Here is a 265-nt window from a genome sequence, read left to right as displayed (position 1 = left end):
AACCAAATATGAACCACGTTGTTGCACAATGCGTCTCTATCTTTCCTTTAACTTGAAAATACCCTCTTCCCAGAATTGAGGTGGTTTCATGGCAAATAAGTCAAAAGGTAAACTACTATAAATCGGCCCGAACTTTCCGGACAACCCAATATATAACATGACTGCCAGAATGTTTCAACAAAATTCTAAATCAAATATCTTGTCAAATGTATACAAAAGGTAGTTGTGTATATGTGCATACATATATATATATATATATATATAT

The sequence above is a fragment of the Octopus bimaculoides genome, chromosome 5 (genome assembly GCF_001194135.2).
Source record: "Octopus bimaculoides isolate UCB-OBI-ISO-001 chromosome 5, ASM119413v2, whole genome shotgun sequence".
NCBI lineage: Eukaryota > Metazoa > Mollusca > Cephalopoda > Octopoda > Octopodidae > Octopus > Octopus bimaculoides.
This window is presented reverse-complemented; position numbering follows the sequence as displayed.